This window comes from Bos indicus, chromosome 14 (genome assembly GCF_029378745.1).
Source record: "Bos indicus isolate NIAB-ARS_2022 breed Sahiwal x Tharparkar chromosome 14, NIAB-ARS_B.indTharparkar_mat_pri_1.0, whole genome shotgun sequence".
Lineage (NCBI taxonomy): Eukaryota > Metazoa > Chordata > Mammalia > Artiodactyla > Bovidae > Bos > Bos indicus.
This window is the reverse complement of record NC_091773.1, coordinates 60184614-60209632: the sequence shown is the minus strand read 5'-3', so window position 1 is coordinate 60209632 and position 25019 is coordinate 60184614. Positions and strand designations below refer to the sequence as shown.

The 25019-nt window shown below is 43.5% G+C and overlaps 1 long non-coding RNA gene across 1 annotated transcript in view; it reads left to right on the top strand.

The window, feature by feature from the left end:
- The window catches only part of LOC139186819 (uncharacterized), a 112022-nt gene extending 90831 nt beyond the window's left edge, over positions 1 to 21191 (top strand). Inside the window, exon 3 of the long non-coding RNA XR_011570423.1 lies at positions 20930 to 21191. This is a non-coding gene — a long non-coding RNA (uncharacterized lncRNA). The remainder of the gene's footprint in view (positions 1 to 20929) is intronic.
- Positions 21192 to 25019: the final 3828 nt, after the last annotated feature.

Here is a 25019-nt window from a genome sequence, read left to right as displayed (position 1 = left end):
GCACTAAAAGAAATAAAGTGAAAAAGGCTCAGTCTAGACAGACAGCCATCTCCAATCCTGGCAGGTACTAAGATAGTATTACCATTTCAGTTTTGTAGGTCAGCAAACAGAGGCTTCGAGAGATTAAGAAATTTGACACCAAACTTGGAGTAATCACACCAACCTACATGGACCTTAGGACATGTAGTTTACACATTTGGACTGAAGCAGTGGACCTCTTGAGATTTCTTAACTTTTCAAAAATACATGATATAAGCAGAGGTGTGGCCAAATCACAGGCATCTAGAACTCTTCTTCCATCCCAACACCTGGAACGCTTTCTCTGGACAACTTAAAATTCCTACACTACAGCCCTTCAGCAGACAGAGTTTGGGAAGCATCGGAGAAAACACTCTGCTAACGAATTTGATGTGGGGCTTCCCAGGTGACACTAATGGTAAAAGAATCCACCTGCTAATGCAGGAGCCACAGAGAGAAGCGGTTCCATCCCTGGTTCAGGAAGATCCCCTGGAGAAGGAAATGGTAATCCACTCCAGTATTCTTGCCTGGGAAATTCCAGAGTAGGACACGACTGAGAGACTGAGCATACACATACAAACACACCCACAGAGTAAAGGAGAAGTGTAACTACAGATTTTTTGAGAGGTTTTTCTGCAAAAGAAAGCAGTAGAGGGTAAAGTTTTGGTTGGATGGATATTATAATGGTTCTTGTTTCTACGTATCTGCAAGTTCCAGGACATTGACTGAAACCAGTTAAGGGGAATTGAAGCATCTCTCTAAGCCAGTGTTTTTGTTGTTGTATTGGAGTATAATTGCTTTATAAAATTCTGTGTTAGTTTCTGCTGTACAATGAAGTGAATCAGCTATGTCTATATGTATATCCCCTCACTCTTGGATATCCTTCCCCCCATCCCACGCGTCTAGGTCATCACAGAGCACTAAGCTGAGCTCCCTGCTCTATACAGCAGGTTCCCACCAGCCATCTATTTTTCACATGGTAGTATATATATGGGCCTTCCCTGGTAGCTCAGACTTTAAAGAATCCACTTGCAATGCAGGAGTCCTGGGTTTGATCCCTGGATTGGGAAGATCCCCTGGAGAAAAGAATGGCAACTCAATCTAATATTTTTACCTGGGAGAATTCCATGGACACAGGATCCCGGAGGGCTATAGTCCATGGGGTCGTAAAGTGTCAGACACGACTGAGCGACTGAGCACACACAGACACACACGGTGTATATACGTCAATCCTAATCTCCCACTTCACCTCACCCTCCCCATTGTTAAATGGCATATCTATTCTCAGATGGAAATGTTATACAGATTAGGTAACATTAGTGAACAATTTTCTTTTTTAACATAAAATTAGACTGTCCCTCCAAGAATTATTATTAATTATTGAAATGTGTGTGTCTCTGTGTTCTAATATTCCGTGCATTTATTTACTAATAAATATTTAACTTATTTAACTATGCATCAAACACTGATGTGCTTGCTGAAAATAAAGTAATGAACAAAAAAGACAAAACTTCTTACCATCTTGGGGCTTTTTTCATTCTAGTAGGGGAAGAGAATGAAAGCAATAATTAAGTAACATAAATATTGAATACCTTGTCAGATGCAAAGGATTATTATGGAGAAAAACAAAGCAGAGGAGAGCAAATGCAAGTGTAGGGTGGGGGTGGGGTGACGATGTTTGCAATTTTAAATAGAATAGTGAGGAGGTGACCTATGAGCCCTGATGTGAGTCAGGGTAGAATGTTCCAGAGAGAGAAGCTGCAAATGCAAAGGCCACCAGGAAAGGCTCGAGAGCCTGGGGAAGAGTGGAGTCAGGAAGAAAGTGAGAGATATGGCCAAGTTGGCAAGGAAAGGGTGGAGGTGCTGGGATGTTGGAGGATGCTATGGGGACTGGAGCTTTCATTCAGAGTGGAACAGGGAACAGTGCAGGGATTCTAGCAGAAGGCTGATAAGATCTCATTAATTTGTAATTGGATCATTTTGGCTAATCTGTTGAAATTCAGCTGTAGGGAGGCTATTTAGAAACTATTGCAATAATCCAGAAGAAAGGTAATGGTAGCTTCGATCAAAATCAATGTGGCAAGGATTTGCCTGGTGGTCCAGCCGCTAAGACTCTGCGCTCCCAACGCAGGGGGCCCAGGTTTGATACCTGGTCGGGAAACTAGATCCCACATGCCATAACTAGGAGCTTGCATGCCACAACTAAAGATTCCACATGCCACAATGAAGACCCAGTGCAGCTAAATAAATAAAAATAAATATTGAAAAAAGATCAATATTGTGGAGGAGGCAAGAAGTCTTTTGATTCTGGATATGTTTACAGACCTATTGAATGTGGGATGTGAGAAATGGGGGCACAGATGGCTCCTACATTTTTTGGCCAGACGATGGAATGACTATTTAAGGGCAATTGAGTTCAGTTTTAAACATGCTAAGTTTCAGATGCCAACTGTATATTTTAGGACAATCTATGAGTCTATATTTCAAATGAGAGCTTTGGACTGGAGAAAATAGTTGTCTCCAGAAAATAGGCAACTATTTTCTACTGGTTAATACTTAAATCTTGAGATTGATAAGTTTGTCTAGGAAATAGATGTAGACAGAGAAAAGAAGTCCCAAGACTGAGCCCCACTTAAAGTCACACTGAAAAAGTCTTTACTCTTCTACATGGGCAGCAGAGTGGGGAATATATTTTTAAATAGCTTAGTTATCCTACTGTAATGAATAGAAAATTATCAGTAAGAAAATGGGCACACCGTTTTTTCCCTCTCAAAATATTTGCATTGAGTTGTATTTGAAGCCCATGCAGGCAGCTTTCTAATCCTTTAACCCTTTACATGTTTAGTGTTTTAACATTTTGTAATAATTTCACATGCATTATTTCATCTTGTCCTTGAAAAATTCTGGGAGGTAAATAATATTCGTGAAAGTCCATAATGAAGCTCAGAAAATAATATATGAATTATTTACAACAGCCCTATCAGGTAGGTATTCTTATCATCCTCAACGTATAAGTGAGGAAGTAGAGACAGAGTGGAAGAAGGAAATGGCAACCCACCCCAGTGTTCTTGCCTGGAGAATCCCAGGGACGGGGGAGCCTGGTGGGCTGCCTTCTCTGGGGTCGCACAGAGTCGGACATGACTGAAGTGCCTTAGCAGCAGCAGCAGCAACAGCAGAGACAGAGTGAGATAAAGGAATTTGATCAAATTCAAGCTTTTCAACGCTTGTATGTTAGCAATACAGCTGGGTTTACAATGAATGCATGACAATCCCTGTAATTTACTGAGTGCTAATGACAAAGAACTGCGTCCTGGGCAGCTTTCCTCTGTGTTCCCAGCCTCAGCTTTCCTCTCGGGTTTAGGGCAGGGCTTCTCAACCTGGGAACCATTGATGTGAGGGGATGGATAATTCTTTGTCAGGATGAGAGGTGGTCCTGTGTGTTGCAGGATGTTTACAGCATCTATAACTTCTACCCACTAGATGCTCGCAGCACTCTCCCATTGCGATGACCAAAAATGTCTCCAGGCATTGCCAAATACGCCCTGTGTGCTTAATCATTCAGCCGTGTCCCGCTCTTTGCAACCCCATGGATTATAGCCTGCCAGGTTCCTTTGTCCGTGGGATTCTCCAGGCAAGAATACTGGAGTGGGTTGCCATTTCCTCCTCCAGGGGATTTTCCTGACCCAGGGATCAAACCAGTGTCTCCTCTGTCTCCTGCACTGCAGGCTGATTCTTTACCTGCTGAGCCATTGCCAGGGGACAAAATGTCCCTGATTGAGAATCAAGGGTCTCCCGGCTCCACTCTGCTTGCACCGGGCTGGCAGAAGCTCTTCTGCCACTAGTCCCAGGCCAGCTGCATGTGGGTATCTGAAGCTCTGGGTGGCAAGCACCCTGTCTGGAGACTGCTGGGGTCCCAGTGCTGGCCGGCTGTGGCATTTCCACCTGGTGGGATTGATGCACTGCCTCTTCCAAAAGGCCCTGTCCTTTACTAATTCCTACCTCTAAGGACATTGCCTCCTATACACTCATCACCTCTAGTTGCTATGCTCCTTCCAGTGTCCAGGAGAGAAAGCCAAGGACAGGCCCCTAGTGGTTCTCCTGTGATTCTGTGTCTGTCAGCTAAATAAACAGCAAGTGTATGTAGCTGTTAAACTGCAGGGAGAAATGTTAGACCCTGGATTGGATTGGATTATCTCTGGTCAGGATGAGTAAATTGAGAAGATGGCTAAGATGGCTAAGTGTTGGTAGAAAAAAATCCTATCACGTCCTCAAAAAGCATTTAAAGAATACATAACTTAAATTTACTTAGCACAGATGTGCCATGTTTGGCTGCCACCCCAGATGTGATATTTCCACATACCAATAAAGACACATGAATTTGGAATTTTGTTCTATGTATAAGATACTTAGAATAAAATTGCAAATTACATATATATGTGTAATATATATATATAAAATCTTTCTGGCCTTCCCACCCCCTGGATATGTTTGGATTGCTTCAGAAAGCCTGGCTCAGTGCTCCGATTTTGTGTTTCAGTACATTCTATTGGAATGTTTTCTTTCAAGACACTTGTGTCTGCCAAACTGGTGACATTTCTTTCATGAGGCATGTCTCAACGAGTCACCAAATGCTTACTGTTAAGCTGGAGCTTAAATTCTGCCTCGACTAATTCAGGTTTTGGCACCTGAATCTGCAGGGTCTGTGCTCAGGTAGTGGGTCCGGCAAGTGGCTAAGGAGAGGGCAGGCAGCAAAGGGAGAACCTTACCAGTTTGTTTTCCAATTTGAATTCATCAGGACAGTCTATTCCCAATGCAGAGCATGTCATTTTGTGCAAGCATTGTTGCTCGCTCCTCCACTTTTGATTTATTAGTAAGTGGTCGCCTGGATGAAAGGCCTAGGATAGCATTTGGTTGGCAACTTGAAGCACTTGTGAATCTTCTCCCGTATTCCATTTTCTAGTTTTCTTTTTGAATTATTTCCTTTTAGGAAGGTTTCCTTATAGTCATCATGTGAATTATGTGGGCTACTGCTTGATTTGATATATACTTCTGTATTATTACAGTCATGAGGCTCTGGGAACGGTTTAAATATAGCAGGTCTAGAGCATTTTCCCAGGAGGGGGCTCACTGGGTACTGTGCAGTTTTCAGGAATGGCAACTGTTCCAGTTATGCTGAAAAACATTCTCTCCTGTCTGCCTGCCACTATAAAGTTTGATAAAATTACCCACTGTCCCAGCCTCCTCTTAAACCTGACCTGGTTCAGGTCAATAAGATGGATGAGGGAATTTCTGGGAAGGATTTTTCCTCATTGATAAAAAGAGAGTAGTATACAGGGATAGTACTTTCCTACTGTCCTGGCTACCTACCTGCTTCCTACCTTGAACTACAGCCAAGTGCAATGGCTGCCACTGTGGCAGCCACCTTGTGACTATGATGGGTAAGTCTCTCTTCCAGGGAATTCCAGAGATGCTAGATAACAGGAAACCCAATTAAAAGGGCTTTAAGCCATAAAGACATTTATTGTTTCCTTAGGCAGGTGTTTCCAGCAGTGCTTCTATAATCTATAGCTAACAACAGCCTGGAAAATGTGAAAGTTGCTCAGTCATGTCTGACTCTTTGTGACTCCATGGACTATCCAGCCCATGAAATTCTCCAGGCCAGAATACTGCAGTGGGTAGCCTTTCTCGTCTCCAGGGAATCTTCCCAACCCAGCAATCAAGCCAGGGTCTCCTGCATTGCAGGCAGATTCTTTACCAACTGAGCTATCAAGGAAGCCCTAAAAACAGCCTAACAACTACTAAAGCTCAATCTCCAAAGTTCAGAGAGCTAATGCTAAAACCAAGGAGCCATCTCTACAGGGTCCCTCTTCCTTTATCCCTCTCTGACTCTGTATATAAAGTTTATAAAGTTAAAGAAACACAGACTCCTTCTAGAACTGAACAATAAGATGTGTGGATAGTAGTAATGAAAAAGGCGTAACTTCACATTATGTTTAATCTTTAAGAATCTTTAAAATCGACCAATTCCAGGAAATAAGTTAGCAAATGCAAGGCTGAGAGTAGGTCCTAAAGATGCAAGTATCTATATAACACTGAAGTCTGAATTAAGGCAAAACAACATGAGACATTTGCAGTCTCAGGTGGCTCAGATGGTAAAGCGTCTGTCTACGATGCAGGAGACCCAGGTTCTATCCCTGGGTTGGGAAGATCCCCTGGAGAAGGAAATGGCAATCCACCCCAGGACTATTGCCTGGAAAATCCCATGGACAGAGGAGCCTGGTAGGCTACAGTCCACGGGGTCGCAAAGAGTTTGGACACGACTGAGCAACTGAACTGAACTCTGAGTTAAGTGGCTTAATAATAATTTAATTTGCCCTCAGTTGCCTTTAGATATTCCTCTACCCAGAAGTCAAGCAGTGAGTGCGCACATTCTCTGCTGCTGCTGCTGCTGCTGTGTCGCTCTCTAATTACCCACAAAAGAATCAGAATAAACTGGGAGCAATTCCCCAGTGCCATGAGCTGGATCCAGTCACTTCCCTTTGCCTTTCCCTATCAAGTCTACAGGTATAGAAAATGAAACTAACATTCTGTGCTTCTTTGAAAGGATCTTGCCTTTTGTTCACAACTGGTCCTATATTAGAGGCAAAGGTAAAAGTTGTAAACGGCTTGGGCATGCAGATGGCGTTTTGAAAATAACCCTTGAAGAAATGGAAACTTACGGGATTTGGAAATCAAAATTACGATTGAACTGGCAGCTTGTATGCAGTCATGTTCATCTCAGTGTAATTTGAAAGAGCTGAGAGCCTAAGCTGCCTGAATCAGCCTTTTAAAAGAAAGAGACGAGCTCAGTATGCCATGACTGTGTTACTCCAACTACGAGATGCTCACTTATGCTGACTCTGGGTGATGTCTCCCACTGTGAGGTGTTCAGAGGAAGAATTGCATCCCATGAGACAAGAAAGCGATTGATAGAAGCTTTTATGCAAATTGATTAATAACCTTCTCAAAGAATTACAACAAAATGCACAGCTTTCCCTAGAAAACTTCTCCACTGACAGCTGGCAGCAGAATTTATCACAAGAAGGGAGCTGGCTCAGGTAGACTGACTTGTGGGGAAGAAGGTGAGATCTGGAGGACTTGAGTGTTGGGTTCTGTAGAAGCCTGGAAAGAAATGGCTAACAAAGGTTACATTTTTTTGTGCTATTGAAGGAGTACATGAGAGGAGAGGTGGACAGTGTGGAAAAGGCATAATGTGAGGCTGAGTAACTTGGAGGATTATGTAGCCCATCAAGTCTTCTGGTGGTTGGGCTGAAGGGCTTCCAAGCACAAGGATGCCTTGTTCAACTTGAAGTTCTTTGAGATGTAAACTTTTATTTGATCTCCCTCCAAATCTCCAATTCAGTTCAGTTCAGTTCAGTTGCTCAGTCATGTTCAACTCTTTGAGACCCCATGAATCGCAGCATGCCAGGCCTCCCTGTCCATCACCAACTCCCAGAGTTCACTCAAACTCACATCCATTGAGTCAGTGATGCTATCCAGCCATCTCATCCTCTGTCGTCCCCTTCTCCTCCTGCCCCAAATCCCTCTCAGCATCAGGGTCTTTTCCAATGAGTCAACTCTTTGCATGAGGTGGCCAAAGTACTGGAGTTTCAGCTTTAGCATCATTCCTTCCAAAGAAGTCCCAGGGCTGATCTCCTTCAGAATGGACTGGTTGGATCTCCTTGCAGTCCAAGGGACTCTCAAGAGTCTTCTCCAACACCACAGTTCAAAAGCATCAATTCTTCAGTGCTCAGCTTTCTTCACAGTCCAACTCTCACATCCATACATGACTACTGGAAAAACCATAGCCTTGACTAGACAGACCTTTGTTGGCAAAGTAATGTCTCTGCTTTTGAATATGCTATCTAGGTTGGTCATAACTTTCCTTCCAAGGAGTAATCTCCAATACAATCTGATAAACACAAACACTGCCTTTGTGAGTGGATGTTTTTTTGTGGAATTTGAGGCAAGGGTTGCAATTTACATCTGAATCTGTGCCATGAAAACCAGCGATAACTTCCATTGGATGGCAAGGCAATGAGTAGACTGAAGAAGAGGTGAGGGCCAGAGGGGAGCATAAGAATTTAAAGGCATCCTTCTCCCCACAACCCTCAGTTGTTGAAATTGTTTGGAAATCAGGGAGAGCCTGAGGTTTGTGGTGCTGGAGAAGACTCTTGAGAGTCTCTTGGACAGCAAGGAGATCAAATCAGTCAATCTGAAAGGAAATCAATCCTGAATATTCATTGGAAGGACTGATAATGAAGCTGAAGCTCCAATGCTTTGGCCACCTGATGTGAAGAGCCAACTCCATGGAAAAGATCCTGATTCTGGGAAAGATTGAAGGCAGGAGGAGAAGGGGATGACAGAGGATGAGATGGTTAGATAACATCATCAACTCAATGGGCATGAATTTGAGCAAACTCTGGGAGATGGTGAAGGACAGGGAAGCCTGGCGTGCTGTAGTCCATGGGGTCACAAGGAATCGGACACAACTCAGCAACTGAACAACAACAGCATCTAAAGTCTTGAGTAATATCAACGCCATCCCATTACTTGCATTGAGACTTTTGAGGTCCCTGCTAGACAGAGCTGGACATCTTCCTCAGGTCCTTCCGTGCGCTGCAGGCTTGCTTCGGCTCTGTGTGCATCTTCTGCCCTCCGCCCTGCAATGGATGCTCACCAGTGCAGGCCTGGCTTCTGGTTGGCTTTGGCTCATGGGGAACTCAACGCAGAGCCTCTGCAGGAGGTGAGAAGGAGCGAGGAAAGTGAAGTTTCTGTTACCTGACCTCCTCCCTCTGTGGTCACTTTGAGTTGAATGTGGCCTTGTCCGAAGATCACTCACTTCCTTTTGAAGGGGACCATCTTTCTTCCTAGGTTTCAATAACCATTCCTTTATTATCTACTTCCGCTCTAGGTGGGGTGATCAACCATCCTGGTTTGTTGGAACTGAGGTGTTCCCAGGACATGGGATTTTGAGTTTTAAAACTGGGACAGTCCCGGACAAACAGGGATGAGCTGGTTCCCCTATCCTAGGAATGGTTAATAGCTCCTCTGCTGTTTCTAGCTTCAGGTTACTAAATCACAGCTTGTGCTGCCCTTACACCCATCTCTTTTTTTTTTTTGGTAAATAGTCCTTTTGTCAAACAAACTCCCCTGGAATTATCTTGCTAAAGGGCATCATTGTCTCTTTTCTGTCAGGACTTGAATAACATCCTGGGTGTCAATGAACATTCATGTCCTCTCTCCTCCTGTATCTTCTATTACCAAAAAGAGGACTACACTAGAACATTCCCTTACATCCTTCCAGCGGCAACATTAGGAAGTGATTGAAAACAACATTGTGATCTTTATCTCTTAAAAATGTGTAACTCTGTGCTTAATTCTCATGGTCATCCTCTGGTAATTCTGCCCAAGAAATTCTTGAGGGCCTCCGATTGCCAGGCCTTGGCTGTGCTCTGGGGAAGCTGAGATGCAGAGCACTTAGGCCTGGCCCTGGAGAGGGCCATGTGTGCTCTGAGGTAGGGGAGGAGGGAGATGTCAGGCTGCCAGCAGATTATTTCAGCACCATGTGCTACGTATGTACTAAACAAGATTTATGCAAGGTGTCCTAGAAGACCAAAGTGGGTACCCAGTCAAGTTCAGGGGGTCGTGGAAGGCTTCCTGGAGGAAGGCCACCTGAACTGAGTTTTCAATGATGTGTAGAGCCTAGGTGTTGGGGCAGAGGACATGAAAAGGTCAGGGGGAGTATTCCTTGCAGAGGCCTGGAGGAGGCCAAGTACGTAAGTCCTAAGAGGAATACGGGAGGATTTAGGGGTGGGACAAATCAGCTGTTCAGTTTGTGTAGAACCTAAGATGTAAGGCAGAAAATAAGGTTGGAGAAACAGGCAAGATCAGACTATAGAGGGTCTGGCAGGAGGCTAAAGGAGGTGACCCTTTATCTTGTAGGTGGCAGAAAGCCACTACAGGATGGGTTGGTTTGTCACTGAGCAGGCTAATCGAATATTTAAATATCCAGTTTCTTTCTGACAATTAAACATAAATATCAGTTCTGAACCACCACCAACAAAAAAGAATGTGTGTTCAGCAAAGTTTCTGGGGTTTTGCTCATACAGTGGAGATTGAAATCCACATTTTTAGCTGTATGAAATGATAAAGTGATGCTGCTATTGGGAAAAGTCATCACACTCTGCCTGAAAAGCTTTATCTGAAGGAAAAATAACAAATACTAAGCTTAGTAGATTCATCTTGATTGTCTTCATTAGCTTACTTCAATATTCATTTTGGTTCACCCAAATTTTGAGGTTTTGAGGAAAAATAATGTATCTTATTTATATTTGCATCACTAGCAATTAAGACATGGTTTGGCACATGGAAGGGGTCAATAAATGTTTGTTCCATGAAAAATGTGTGTTCCACTGAGCACCTATTGAACAGTCCTAAGCTGCGCTAAGGCCAAGAAGTAGGGTAACAAAGCCCAGTACTTAATAGGCTGTGAGCAAATCCTGAATTAAATAAAGCAATAATGTAAAAGGACATTTTCATTCTTTTAAATTATTTTGAACTTGGAGTGGATACTAGATAAAATGAGAAGTCATTGTTATGTATGTACGTATGAAATGTATGTATGTATGAAAACTCTTGAGAGTCCCTTACACAGCAATAAGATCAAATCAGTCAATCTGAAAGGAAATCAGCCCTCGATATTCATTGGAAGGACTGATGTTGAAGCTGAAGCTCCAATAGTTTGGCCACATGATGCCAAGAGCCGACTCACTGGAAAAGACCCTGATGCTGGGAAAGATTGAGGGCGGGAGGAGAAGGAGGTGACAGAGGATGAGATGGTTGGATGGCATCACCAACTCAGTGGACATGAGTTTGAGCAAGTTCTGGGAGATGGTGAAGGACGAGGAAGCCTGGCGAGCTGCAGTCCATCAGGCCACAAAGAGTCAGACCCAACTGAGTGACAACACCAACATTGCTGTTGTGGTTGCATGACAAAATGTTGTCGTTATATTGTGGTTGTATGACAAAATAACTTTAAAAGAATGGTAAAATCCGAAGTATTTAGGATGAAATACTAAAAATACTAATGACTACTAAATGTAAATCAAGGATTTACATGAAAATATTGTCACTTACATCTCAACAACTTTATTTGAAAACAAAACGTTAAGTTACTGCTGAAGCAATAAAGAAAGGAAGAAAAGAATGACAGGGGGAAGAAAAGAAAGAGGAAGTTACGTGGTTCCAAGCCAGTACATATATAAGCTTCTAGAGTTAAAAGCACAACATTTACGATATTATACACACTGGTGAATACACTCTCTTTGTGATGGGTCATGAAGTAAAATATAATCGCAGAGCAGGTAGAGCCCAAGAAGCATGAATACTTGAAGTGGTACATTTTGAGTCAGTTCTCTTAGGTTCATAAAAAGAGCTCATCTCAAATTGAAGGCACCTTTTGTTTCCTGTTTTCTTCTTTAGTAGAACCGTGTTTCTCATTTCCTCTCCAAGTCTAGCGTCATTCAGAAGAAATACAATGGGGCAAGACACTCTCTTATGGTAACTTGGTTACCATGAATAAAAATAATCTGGATAGTTACCTAGTGATGCTGCTCCTTGGCAGCTAATTGTGTGACTCTGATTACTGAGAAAAACAACATGATTCCTCATTTCACAAATTCATGAAAATCTTACCAAGTGTCTACTCTGTCTTGAGCGACACATTAGGCATGGCAGCAGGAATCAGGACCAGGTTCCCGCCTTCCTGATGCTCTCATGCTATGGACATCTGGAGACTATGTTCACAGGCTACGGACAGTGTTTATGTGGTTTTTTTCTTCTCTTGAAGAAAAGTTGTTTTCTTCTCTTCAGTCTTAACCACCATCTGGTGAGGTTAGTCACATTCCACGTGACCTTCCTCTTTAACGGAAGGCTGGGTTGGTCCATGCCTTGCTCATGGTCACGCTAGTAAACGACAGCGAGTACGATTCAAACCTGGATCTTCTCACTTGGAGTCCAGCCCTGTCCCCAGCGCACCACAGGCTGCTCTTTCTTATGCCGCATCTGTGAACCCAAAGGCAGTGCAGGTGCTGTGTGCGTACCCTGCATATGGCTAGATGTCTGCAACAGGGGATCAGCGCCAGCTCTTCTGGCCATGAGCACGAGTCCCACTTGGAGCTGCTCCGTGGTGCAGCTCTGAGACCCGCTCTGTTAACTACCAGCTCATTGTGACGCTTCAGGGGAGACTTTCTGTTACCAGCTAATTATCACTCACAGTTGTCAGGAAGGGGAAAAGCGCCTCTCACATTTTATTTTAAAATAGAAAAAAAAAACCTTGGAGAAGTTTGAGGGTGATTTGCTGCTCTTTCAGCGCCTCAGGAGGCCCCAGCCAGACCCGAAACAAGTATTGGCAGAAGGGCTGTCAGTGCGGTGTCTCAGAGGTGCTCCCCGGGGGTGGCGATCTCAGACCCGTGGCTGCACACTGAGTAAGATGCAAACAGCCCGGGTGCGTGCCTGGGGAGGGAGGTGAGAGGAGGGAAATGGAAGATGGGTCTCAGAGCAATTAACTAGAGATGAGTTGTACCCAGAAGGGCTGCTGATGCCAAAAGAATAAAGCCAGACACAAAAGACCACATCATAGGATTTCATTTATATACAATATCCAGAACAGAAAAACCCACAGAGAGATAGAGAACAATTAGTGGTTGCTAGGGTCTGGGAAGGAAGGGGGAGGATGGGGATGCAGTCATGGGTCCTTAACGGGTACAGATTTCCTTTTTGGGTGATAAAGATCCTCTGGAACTAGAGGGTGGTGATGGTTGCACACCACTCTAAGTACTTTATGTCACTGAAAGTAATTTTTATCTTAGGTGTATTTTTATGTATGCAGTAAATACATGTATGGTAAATACATGGAGAAGGAAATGAAAACCCATTCCAGGATTCTTGCCTGGAAAATCCCACAGACAGAGGAGCCTGGAGGGCTACCATCCATGGGGTCGCAGAGAGCTGGACTCAACTGAGCAACTAAATAACAACAGCAAAACATATACATATATAATATAAAAACGTACTTCTGAGATGGCAGTGTTCTTCTCAGTGAAGATATTCTGGTAAAATTTGGATGAGCACTCATCAGGTATGTTGCAGAAGTACCTTAGAGACTGACCAACCAATAAGATGATTTTTTAAAAATGTGTATGTATATGTACGTGTACATGTACAAGACAGAGGAGGAGAGAGAGAGGCTTCTGCCCAGTGATTAGGATGAAAAGGTAACAGGGACCTCAGAAATTTCTCCCCATTTATAGTTCATATTTATATTTATAGTTCACCCCAAAACTGCAGTTGCAGTTCTGGACAAAAGGCAACAATGCTGCAAAGATAGTTGAGTCAAAGTACACTTTAGTCTAGAGCAAAATGCTATGTTTTGGGATGCAGAAGATCTATCTGAGATTATTCCAGACCTTGGACCATAGGTTATTCAAAATCTAGCCTTAAGGAGCACTGATAGATAGGAATCTAGGAAAATTTTCACAATTTTCTATTTGAAGAAATGTACTCTTATGCTCATTTTAAGATGAGAAAACACGTCCCACCTGGAAAAAAATGCATGAGAAGAACCACACGACCAGAAGCGTTATGGGTTTTGAAAGCAGATATACAGTCGCACAGAGTCGGATATGACTGAAGCGACTTAGCAGTAGCAGCAGCATACAGTGAAATGGGCTCCCCTGGTGGCTCAGGTGGTAAAGAACCCGCCTGCAATGCGGGAGACCTGGGTTCGATCCCTGCACTGGGAAGAGCCCCTGGAGGAGGGCATGGCAACCCACTCCAGTATTCTTGCCTGGACAATCCCATGGACAGAGGGGCCTGGCAGGCTACAGTGCATGAGGTCCCAAAGAGTCAGACACAACTGAGTGATTAACACTTTCACTTTGATACAGTAAAATGTCTTTACATGGTGAAGCTCCTAAGGATTTTGATTTATCAAATACAACACAACACACACAAAAAGCCTATGGTTTAAATTCAATTACCTATGCACATTTCCCTTTATTTATATGCTATAACTTAAATAACACATATACATAGATAGTTTAATATTAGGAGAGATGAATAGTCCAGAAATTACTCTATAATCTAGTTTAATTACTAGTGAAAAAAATCAGTAGAAAAAAGCAAGGGGCTCCCTCCAAGCAGAGCTCAGGGAGTGCTGGAGGGAAAGGATGCTGGCAGTTCATTTTGATTTCAGATGCATCCAGGGCATGGCTCCCAGTCCCACTTCCTTCTGTGCTTCTCACAGCTCCTCAGAAGTGCCCTGAGTAATGAGGGCTCCCTTCTACCGGGGTGCCTGAGAGCTTTGTAGCAGAACAAAGGAAGATGTGAATTCTGTCCCTGGGAACCAGCACCGGTTTGTATTTTGAAAGCCCTGCCTTAGACGGTTCCCAGCATAGGCACATTTGAACAATGTCTTATCTTTTATCAGCATTGTAGCGGAAAAATACTAGCCTGAGGCTGTGGGCTGCTAAAAGCTGTCAGAGCCTGCCCACCTTTCCTATTTCATGATGACGTTAGAAGCTTTTTGCCACCCATACTCGGATCTGACTCAACGTGGGGAGAAGCCAGAAATACCAGAACAATTCAGGAAAAAACAGAGGAGCAGCCAGGAGGCAAGGGAGCTTTGTTTTAAACCCGGAGAGAGGGAGACAGAACCAGGTTAAGATACAAAGGATGTGAACAACATTTATCTTTCCCAGAAAGTGTTGAAAGCTGGGGAACACAGGACCCACGCAAAGCTCTCATTCACTGAAGCTTCCAGGCCTATGATTTTCTTCTCACCGTGGGAGGGGCAGGGGGGTTTGCGATGCAGGAGAGGCCAAGAATGCAATGTGATGCTGGAAACTTTGCTTCTCTCGCCCTTCCTGGGGATTGATGAGGCAGGCGGGCTAATCGGTGTGCAAAGAATAGGTCTGCCGGGTAACAGCTGCACGAATGGCACATTATGCAATTTTGCAGGCACGCACTGATCTCAGTCGCAGAGAAATGAAATTATATGAGGCCAAGGGCTCCGCGGTGCCAGCTTAGGGGCTCAGCGTTGGCCTGGCCACTCTCGGCTCCGGAAAAGGTTTTATTTGCAGTCTGTCTCACAGCCTGCAGTTCTGTGCTGCGCCATCCCTAGCACAGAGCTGGTGTTTACTCACTCAGGTGAAGAGGATGTTTTCACTCTCCGTCTTCCCCTCCAGCGTGCAGTATTGATTTTCTGGTGGAAGGAGGCAGAAAGACCTTTTTTCAAAGTACCTTGGAGGCAGAGTCCACCGGTGGACTGGGCTTTGTGAGAAGGAACCCCTGTTCAGCCAATGCGGAAGGCCTTTCTCAGCGGCAAATTGTGTTTGTGCAATTCACTAGTCATAACAAGTTCATGTTTCACTGTGAAGTTGTTCAGGAAAAATCCAACAGATTGAAGCTGCTTCATCACTTGATTAGTCTAAACAAGTTCGGATAATTAGCCTGACTAATTAATACCTATGTCTAGTGTGCAGTTTGAGCTGACATATTTTGAAGGTGGTGCCAGTTCAAAAATGTAGAAATAATTACTCTATAAAACTGGGCATGAGGCAGAGTTCCATGGGCTTTCACCCTGAATATGCAAATTCTCTCCCTTTTGAAATGTGATTTGCAAAAATGAGGAGTATTTGAAAATTCTCCAATCTGGAGCTGCTTTTTTTTTTTTTTTTTCCAGGAGTTTATTGAAACCCTGATACTGCCTTGCAGGTATAAATTGCTTTCCAGTAGCAACGGGAAAAAAAAAAATTAACAAAGCTATCCATTGCTTGAAAAAACTCAGGTATATATTAGGCTGAGTATATAGTCTTGATAAAGCAGAGAATTAGTCTTTTATTACTTTGAAATTAAGTGCTCAAGTTCAGTGCCTCCCCATCACTTCCTCAGATTCCCCAGCCTGAGTTTCAAAAAGCCTGAACCACATACCCAACATCAACAGGCCAAATGTGAGACTGCCATATACTTTTATTAAATATAAATACCATGAAATACAGTACTTAAGTGCAGGGGAAATTTCTGAGGCCATGAGCTAGAGGGCCACAGAAACCAAAGGAGAAAAGATTTATCAATTCACTGATCCCTCAAGGTCTATTTCCTGTGAAGTAACTGGAGAGGATGCATAGTATATGGTACTCAGAAGAATCATAAGAGGAGAAAATTGTCATTAAGAAGTTATTAGTAGCCAGAGGTAGAAATACTACTCTACAACATCCCTTCTATATTTGGAAAGGATAAACGTTGGTGGAGCCACTTGGTTATTAAGATGTTGGGCAAGGAATTCCATGGCTGTCCAGCAGTGAAGACTCCTCGACTTCACTGCTGAGGACGGGGTTTGATCCCTGGTCAGGGAACTAAGATTCCACACACCACAAAGCGCGGCCCCCTCAAAAAACAACAATAATAACAAAACGCTGTAGAGCTGATGTGGATAGGGACCAAGGAGGATTCTTGGAGGAAGGGAATGAATCACTTTGCATTGAAATCCAGTGTTCTATGTCTGATGGATTGAAGTGACCATGATCGAGGACAACTGTTTATAAATGAAGATCTCAAGAGGAAACTCACTTTAAGGAGAAAGGGGGTCTTGAGCAGTGTCCAAGGTAGAGTCCTTATTAGAAATAGACATGGAGCATCAGTGCATGGCTGATGCTAGAACACCGCTTGGCCAAGGAGTGTGTGTGTGTGTGTAAACATAAAAAGCTGAGTCAACAGAGATTATGGTTTTGGAAGGCCAGACCAGTTACAGAGTGCTGGGAGCCCTGCTGTATGGGAGCTTGGAGGAGAGCTACCGCTCCAGTCTTTCTGTCACCCGAGAAAATACTGTCATGGCAGCAAATTCCTTGCCACCTGAGCATGACCAGAGTGGACAGGGGCTGCTCAGGATTGCCACAGTGCCTGGTTAAGGGCACTTTTGGGCACAGTCTCAACTTCCAACAAGGTAATGGAATAGTAACTACATCATAACATGAAAATGCAAAGTAGCATGTGATATGTGTCTTAAGAGGGATGCAAACTAAGCAATATATGGTTCTGAGGAGTGGGAGTTCACATACCCCTGGAGGTGACCTGGACAAGGACACATCAGATAGAAGCTAAGGCCAGAACAGTTTCCGAGGAAAATCTCAGAGGAAAGTATTGAATGGGCATAGCATAGCATAGTGTGAGATACATAGGAAAGCACTAGAGGACTGCAACAGGCCGGACACTGAGGATTAAATGGAAAAAGAGGGGGACTGTGGGAGTTTCTGTTCACAGGGGTGCATTTGTATATATTTATGGGGAGTCAGGGTGTCATGGAAGGCTTGATTTTTTGACTATGGTAGCAGTGTAATTTGAATTGTGCTCCGACGACTATAATAAATAGTCGTCGATTTGAATTGTGAAGACAACTATAATAAATAGTCGTCGATTTGAATTGTGAAGACGACTATAATAAATAGTCATCGATTTGAATTGTGAAGATGACTATAATAAAGATTTTTTGGATAAATGTATAGAGGGTGATTCAGGATAAACACTTGGAAGGATCATAGCTATTATGCAGTGAAGAATGGTTATCAGGGTTGAAGCTGTAATGGAGTTAAGAGGTCATGTCTTAAAGATATTACGGAAGTCAGTCTATGGGACATGACAATTAACTGGGGGTAAAGTGAAAAGGAATGGGAAGAGTGAAAGCAGATATTGATGTTCGGACAATATGAATGAAAAAGTAGGGGTAATGCTAACAGAACTAGAGAATTCAGGAAGAGAAACTGGTACGGAAGACAAGGTAATGATTTCAGCTTTAGACATACTTTGTTTGACATTCTGGAGAGACAATCTGGTGAAATTCTTTAGAACCGAGATATAAACATAGTCTGGAATTTAGGAAGGAGGTCAGGATTAGAAATATGTATTTGTCTTGGTTGAGGTATGTCTGTGATAATCCCATGCCTGGAAGCTTTGCCCTTCCCGGCAACTATCACTTTGTATTTACAAGGACAATATGGTAAGAGTGGTTAAAAGTGTTCCCTTTGGCTTCAGTTGGGTCCTACCCAGTTATTCACAGACTCCGTAAACATTGGAGGTATTACTGAGCTTCCTTCTGCCTCAATTTTTTTGTCTGTAAAGTTGGGAACAGTAACATCAGGATGATTGTATTTACTAAGTTAATATGCATGAAATACCTGGCTAGGCTATTGTTACACTCTGGAACTCTTAATAGAAGTTCCTTTTCTTCTGTGGCCCAGATCCTCAGCCGTGGGCTCCAGGACACCCTCCCTCTCCTGCCCATTCCAAATCTCACATGGAACTCCTTTTCTTCTGCCACTAGGAGTGGTGAGAAACTGCAGTCCTTACTTGTCCATCTATGGATCTTCTTTTTTCTTCTCCTGTGTCTTGAGTGATTAGTTGATGATGTGAAAGTTGGGTTGTACCCTTAGCCTGAGGATGTGTGTCTCTGGTTTAGGTCGACTTAAATGGACAGAAAAGAAGTTACTGAAGAAAAATCAATCCTTAATCAGACAGATGTACTTGTGTAGAGATGATGCTGCAGCTGCAGGAGTGGATGGCATTGCCACTGGAGTAAGAAAAAAAATATCTAAAACAGAACCTTGGTGGACTTTATCATTTTTGAGATGTGGAAAAGAAAAACTTACAACAGTTATCTCTAATAAGACAACAAAAATTAGTAGCAAGAGTCTTATTTCTTTTGTTCACCAACGTTTCCCCTTCATTTATGCATTCAATGAATATTTATCGACATCTGAAAAATATAAATCACTATAATAGGCATTGCACATGTAGTGGTGAACAAATTAGGCAAACAATTTTAGCTTTGATGGAGCTTGAACTGCAATAGGCACTTGAAAAAAATATTGTTAAATGAATGAATAAATATTTGAACAGCAAGCATGTCTGAGGGAAGGGAGCCTCTATGTGCAAGCACTGCATCTAGTAGGCACTGAGAAGTCTGTAAAGGAATAAAGATAGAAGGTGATACCTGGAGGATGGACAGGACATAGAGGAATGGAAAGAAAGGAGGATATTCTGAGACGGATGCAGGGAAAAGGCAGAAGGATGGATATTTGCAAAATATCTTTAAGGAATAAGAAGATAGTGGCTGGCATAGTTTGTGGGGAACATTCAGCTGTCCATAAGAGTGGAGAGGCAGAGAGTAGAGAAAATGAGGTCAAAGAACTTGACTCATGTTGAGAAATAAAGAACATAAGGTTCCTATTTTGAGCAGGAGCCTCATCCATCATCTCTAAGATCAACAGATTTGACCATTACAGAATTTGCTGGTCAGTAAGAAGAGGAAAGTAGCATCTCTTAAGCTTCTCCCAAGTGCCAGACGTTAGATCAGAGGCTGTGCGTATACAGGACTTAAATGACTTATCTCCACAACACTCAAGTGTCCAACCATTCTATTTCTTTTCTTATTAAATTAGATTAGATCTGGATTGGCCTATACCAGCCATAGACTGGTCTAAAGAGCTGATGCTTTTGAACTGTGGTGCTGGAGAAGACTCTTGAGAGTCCCTGGGACTGCAAGGAGATCAAACCAGTCAATCCTAAAGAAAATCAACCCTGAATATTCATTGGAAGGAGTGATGCTGAAGCTGAAGCTCCAATACTTTGGCCACCTGATGTGAAAAGCTGACTCACTGGCAAAGACTCTGATGCTGTGAAAGATCGAAGGCAGGAGGAGAAGGGGATGACAGAGGATGAAATGGTTGGATGGCATCACTGACTCAATGGATATGAGTTTGAGCAAACTCCGGGAGATAGTGAAGGACAGGGAAGCCTGGTATGTTGCAGTCCAGGGGCTCACAAAGAGCTGGACACTACTTAGCTGCTGAACAACACAAGACCAGTTAGGATTGGTGAGAAACTCAATTTGAGTTTTTACTGAGGAGGAATAAGTTTCTTCCCCTCCCTTGGGCATGCACCATAGCTTCAGGATTTGCACAAGACAGGAGGCTCAGAAAGGACCTCTGGTCTTTGGCCCATTGTTACTAAGACATTTATTTTGTGTCTCCACTCTTCACCCAGCTTAGTCCCTGGGCCGCTGCTCCTGCCGTCCAACCTTGAGGTGAAAAAGTGAAAGTGTTGGTCACTCCATTCAGTCATGTCCAACTCTTTGCAGCCCCATGGACTGTAGCCTACCAGGCTCCTCTCTCCATGGAATTCTCCAGGCAAGAATACTGGAATGGGTAGCCATTCCCTTTTCCAGGGGATCTTCCTGACACAGGAATTGAACCCAGGTCTTCCACATTGCAGGCAGTTTCTTTACTGTCTGAGCCACCAGAGAAGTTAGGGGCTGATATCAAATCCCCACTCATCCATTGGGGTTTCTGCCATCTTTAGGGGCAGGTTTCTGGTTCTCCTCCAGGCCCCAGTCCTTTCAGTATCTGGGCCTGGGGTATCCCTTCCTCATCAAAGCACCTGCCTTCCTCTTATCTCTTGTCCACAACTGCCCTCCGAGGATTCAATTCTCACAGACTTTCCTATGTGTGGGTTGTCATCAGGGAAGATAATGCAACTAAAGAAAAAGTTCTTTCCTTCTGTGGCCAGCAAGTCTAAGACCAAGGCCTCTTCTGCTAAGACATGGGAAGGAGGAAGAGGGGGGAAAAATCAGCTTTTCATTTTCTGGAATTTCCTAGAGAATCAAGAATAAGACAGAAATTAATATGCCAGTGTATTACGGTGTCATATGCCTTAGCTTCTCTAATCCTCCAAATCACAGTGTGAGAAAGGTATTGTTATTATGATTTTATGGAAGAATTAGTTTATTCAATAAATATTTATTCTTTCTGCCTTACAGTGATCCAGACTCTGGAGAAAAAAAAAAACAGTGAATAAGACAGAAAAAACCCAGATGAAGACACCAAGTTTCAGAAAGTAAATACCGTGCTTGAGATCACATAATCCATAAGTGGAAAAGCTACAATGAGCCCAGAACTGTTTCTCCGAAGTCCACATCATTTTATGCGGCTTTTATAATTTGAGCTCTTCTGTAGAAAGCTGCTTGAGCTTTTGACAGTCTTCCTGGCAGATTGAAACGTGACATCACAAGCAGTGATAATAAAAACACATATCATGAAGTGATTGCCTACTGTGTGACAGGCAATGGAAGAGGTTGCCTGCAGCATCTCATTTAATCCTCACAAGAAACCCAAACTCTCATTTTTCTTGGTTAAAGGAAACTGAAAATTAACAATGGTACATTCCTTGTGCAAGATTACTGGGCCGGCATGTAAGTGAGATATATCTTTAGATAAGATATATCTAAATCTATCTTATTCTTTCTTGGGGCACTGAAGAGCATTGTTCTTCATCCTGATGGTCACGGGGTCTTGTTAACTTGAAACTCCGGCCTTCTCCCATCTTGGTCTCACCTCTTGCTGGGAAAGCTGGGGTGGGTTAGGTGGGGATAGTTAGCTTCTTATTCTGGTTCCCCAGCTACCTGCACCTACTTTGTGGGTTTCTGCAGGTTTGGTTACAGGGATCAGAGAGGACAGGCGAGGCACTCATAACTTGGTCTCTCTTGTGGACAGAAGAAAAGTCCAGCATTTTTTTTTTATTCTTCTCCCTGCAGAAGTTCCTTGGGGATCCCCCCAACTCTGGAATAGGCTGTCAGAGGCCCTTTTGGGTAGTCCAGACTTTCGTATTTAGACTTCTCAGACATAATTGAGGGGCTGGTCCCTACATCCTTTAAACTCAAAAGACTACCTGTTTCACTCCCTAAATAGTTCTTTTGAAGCCCCCTTATTTGGCTTAACCTGGCAAAGGGCAAGATTGCCTGCTTACCTTCTGCCCTGGATGGGCAACCCAGAGGGAAGGGTCACCTGGGTCTCTTTAGGTCTCTTGACCCAAAGTCATCCTCACCGCCTGCCTCTATGAATTTGCCTCCTGCAAGGCTCAATGAATTTCTGAGTGTCTCTTACACAGACTGGGGGCTGGGCTCAGGGGGCAGAATACAGTGTCCCAGCAGGACCTGCACAGATTGTGAGAATATTTGGAACTTCTGCTGAAAACAAAAGTGTCATGGAAGGAATATCCAGTTTGCATTTTCCCCAGAAACTTCTTAAGGAGGTGCAAGATCGTAGGCCCTGGCATCAAATTGCCCAGGTTTGCATCTTTCTTCTTTTCCTTACTAGCTATATGATGTGAGGCAAGTTATTAACCTTGCTGTATATCCATTTTCTCTGCATATCTATCTATAAAACAGGAATTCTCAACTATCAGCTTCTTAAGGTTGTTGGAAAAATAAATGAGGTAATACGTGTTAACTGAAGCACAACACTGGTCACGTGGCCAGTGTCTCCAAACTGAGCTGTTATTATCCTGACCGCCTTCTCCTGTACATCAGTTACTGAGACAGATGGAAGATAAACACTTCTGAGTTTAGAGCACAGGATTTTGTAAAACCCAGACTCAAGAGGCAGGTATGAGAGGCAAAATATATATGACTTCTTTAGAACCATGGCTTACTTGGCTTTAGGGCTGCCATGATTTCTTTTATCTTTCAAGACAGAGACCTTGCTGTCTAGTGAGGGTTGTTGTATTTCTTCCAGTGTGGGTGGTACTATTTTCAGAGTGATCGGAAGCCATATGCCGTGGTAATTAAGATAACAGACACCGGGCAGTCAGACTTGGCCTCTGACATTCTGATTGCTACTGTGACTTATTGCAAGTGACTTACTTTTTCTGTGCCTTAATTTCCTCATCCGAAAGACAAAAACAATACTTGTGTTTAATTCATAGAGTTGTCATGAGGATTAAATAAGATACTGTAGATGAAGAGCCTGGCCTCTTCTGAGCCCACAAAAGTGGGCTCAAAAAATGGTAGTGAGGGTATGGTAGATGGTGCTAGAGCTTGGATTAGAAGCGAAGTCTCTTTTGACTTTTGCTGTCAATGGATCTAAGTAGTAGGGCTAATCTCCCCAAAGTAGGTTGGATCTGTTATAGAAAGTTTTGAACTTATTAGACTGTGAACACACAATATCAAAAGCTCATGTGATTATTGGTGCTGGTGGGGAGGGGTCTGGTCGACATAACAAGAAAGGCTCAGGTTTCATCTAACTTCCTAAAAATAGTGCTGAAAACAGGGAGGGATCATGGGGGTTCAGGACCTTGCACTGGGAGGTGGAGAGCTCTCTGCTTTCCTCTCAGACTTCACCAAATGCTTTTTCTACTTTCTCTTCAAAGTTTGAGCCTGTTGGTCTCAGAGTCATCCCAGAATGCCCTTTCCCCAGTCCAAATCCTTGGAATTTATCAGATAATGGGTTAATCCAGTTCTGATTAGGACATGCATTTTGTGTCAATTCTGAGTTTTGCTGAGTTTTACCATGTCTTCCTCTTCAGGACATGATGGAACTGCTTTGGGGACACTTGATAAGATGCATTGGGTCAGGCTCCTCTGACTCTGTCTGCTCCATTCTGTTAGGACAGGCTGTGCCCAGGCTGCTTTCCTCAGAGGACACCATCTAGGCTGGGTGTCATCAATGTTTGTTAAATCCCAATATTCACTAATCTCACCTATTTTCTAGCAATATTTTCTTCTGTTCTCACCTTGCAGTTTCTGACTTGGGTTGGTCATGGTTGAGTGGTTTACCCAGAGGACACAATGATCGAATTGTTTGAGTGTAAGTTCGTGTGCCCTGTGCACAGCAAGGACAAACGAACCAAATCACTGAGTTTGGAGCAGAGTGATGTTTACTGCAGGGGAAGCAAGGAGACACTGTGATTCATCCCTGTCCCCACACCCACCGCCCCCCTCCCCACCACCTCTCGAACTCCTTGAGGGTTTCAGCGAGACTTTTTAAAGGCAACACGAGGAAGGGCCATCCCAGGGGACGTGATTGTGATCGTGATCAGTTCATGCTCAATTCTCTGACTGGTTGATGTTGAGATAACAGGGCAGCTGACCATTATTAATCCTTAGGCACCAATAGGTCTGGGAGCTATGCGCTCATGATCAAAGTAGTTAATTTCTTCCTTTTGGTGTTTTTTAGCATCTGAAAAACTCAGGAAATATGCATGAGATACTATTATCTGAGTACTTCAGAGAGGAGCTAGAGCAGAGGATGTGGGGGAGGTGTCTAACCAGGGAAGGCCCCATGGGGTCCTACTTGGTTGCAATATGGCCCCTTGATTGGGTCCATTGGGTGTCTGGAGATCTTCCTTCTAGAGGAGCACTTTGAGGTAATATTAATCCTTGCCGGTAATCCCTCCCACAGCCCCCAGCGTGCTGGCTGTCTAGGGACACCCCAGGGCTTTTGGACACTGCTGCTTCTTTTGGGACTTTCTCTTTTTCATGCTGTTGTCTTCCTCACATGCTTATCTTCAGATAAAGATTATTGAAGCAACTAGGAGTTTAGATTTTTGTAATTATTTGAGAGAGAGAGGTAGAGAAAAAAAAGAGGGGACAGGAGAGAGCAACTTTTCTGAGAGGTCTTCTTGTCACATCAGAATCATCTGTAGAGCTTTCAAGCACATATGCCTAGACCCATCTCTGATTTTCTTTATTAGATTTTTTTTCTGGGCACCCATTTGTTGACTATGAATTTTTGTTGATACCAGTCTTTCCACTTGTGCAGTGTCCATCTCTGGGTCCTCTGAGAGGTATGAAGAAGTCAATGAGGTGGGCTCAGCTGTTAGGGGAAGCTCACTGACTGAAACCACCCACCCTGGCCAGGCACCATAGTAACCTTTTGCGTGAGTTATTTTATGACAGGAGGTCCTAGTAAGGAACACACCAACTGTAAGAGTTCTGGAAAGGTCAAGAGGAGATGCCAAGTGTCCAACCACCTCCCAGAATCCTTCTTGCTGGAATCCATCTTGGATGAGCAATGCACGCACCATCAGGAAGGACTCTGAGTCAGAATGATTGGCCAAAGACAACCTGAAAC